Source organism: Odontomachus brunneus, unplaced genomic scaffold, assembly GCF_010583005.1.
Source record: "Odontomachus brunneus isolate Ranch 3 - 2012 unplaced genomic scaffold, Obru_v1 Obru_scaffold_193, whole genome shotgun sequence".
Classification (NCBI taxonomy): domain Eukaryota; kingdom Metazoa; phylum Arthropoda; class Insecta; order Hymenoptera; family Formicidae; genus Odontomachus; species Odontomachus brunneus.
The window spans coordinates 12,285-13,810 of NW_022639643.1; the positions used below are offsets into that span (position 1 = coordinate 12,285).

General features: G+C 36.0%; 1 protein-coding gene across 1 annotated transcript in view; it reads right to left on the minus strand.

Annotated features, from left to right (window-relative positions):
- The window catches only part of LOC116851831 (tyrosine kinase receptor Cad96Ca-like), a 32,573-nt gene that overhangs the window by 3,512 nt on the left and 27,535 nt on the right, over positions 1 to 1,526 (minus strand). The gene's annotated exons all lie outside the window — the stretch shown is intronic.

Consider the following 1,526-nt stretch of genomic DNA (forward strand, 5'->3'; position numbering starts at 1 on the left):
ATATATATATATATATATATATATATATATATATATATATATATATATATATGTATAATTTCTCCGTTATTATTGCGAATATCGCAAAACGGAATAGTACTTTTATGTTCATCTCAATCCGTTCTACATTCCCACAAAATATACGGAGGAAAGTCTGGGGCCGGTATTCATAGTCGAATTTTATTTCAAGACCGTCTTAAGTAATATCTTAAGATACGAATACAGCTCTGTGATTGGTTCATGACATCTTAAGACAGTACTTAAGTGCTGCGTTTCAAAATTCTACTCAGTAGAAGGCATTTAATTGACCAATAAAAACAAAGATAACTAGGATTTCTTTATCATGATTGGTCAATTAAATATACTTTACCCACCGAGTAGAATTTTGGAACACAGCCAAGATGATCTTAAATATAAGATCTGACTATAGGTTTGTCGAGTTGCTTGTACTTTTCATATTTTTATACTTAATGCTCGTTGCACATTAGTGCACCTCAAACAACACAAATTTTTCAAAATATATTCTGAAGACGTTTTCAGGACGGAGGAACGTCATCAGAATATTCTTAGGACGTCCTTTGAAGGTGTGAATATACCATATACCGTATATGCAATCCTTCTGCTCTCGTAATAAGTGGCGGCGCTGGCGTGTCAAGCAGTGGTTGTCTGTGTCCTAAAGTTGACGTGTTCCGAAATCTACAAAAAATCGGTGCACAAACCTTTCAGACCACGAGTCTACATATATGTCAAGATGTGTTAAGCAATTGGAAAGCACCCAATAATTTTTTAGAGGTTCTAAAAATGGCGTCATGTTTTCCGTTCGTATTACGAGTGCAAATGCAATTCTGATACACTTTTTACTCTTGCTTGGGATCAAGTGTAAAAAGTGTATCAGAATTACATTCACACTCGTAACACGAATGGAAATCATGACGTCATTTTTAGAACCTCTAAAGAATTAATGTGCACTAAGTGTAAAAGTATAAAAAGTTCAATTAATGCGAATAAACTTATTGGATATTAGTTATTTTCAGACAATTCACACCTCCAAAGGACCTCTAAGAATATTCTGATGACATTCCTCTGTCCTAAAAACGTTTTCAGAACGTATTTTGGAAAATTTGTACTGTATGAGGTGCACTAGTGTGCAACGGGCAGGTGAATAGTATGGGCAAAAGTGTGAATAGTACAAACAACTCGAACAAACCTATAGTAGAACCAGCCTTAGGGTCTTCACACACAAATTGTCGTAACTGTGAAGCTGGCCACACACACTTTTCGTAACAGTAACCGTAAGACGTAACGTAAGAATTGACCAATTATGTTGAGAATCATCGAATCGTAAGGTTGCCATTTTTATGAATACTCGTAATTAGTCAATTCTTACGTTACGTCTTAAGGTGCCTTTACATGGCAAGCGTCGAGCGTTAAAGCGATAGCCAATCAACGTGCCACTTTCCGCAAGAACTACAAGTATACTTCTGGAATCTGATACGTTGATTGGCTAACGCTTTAACGCTCGACGC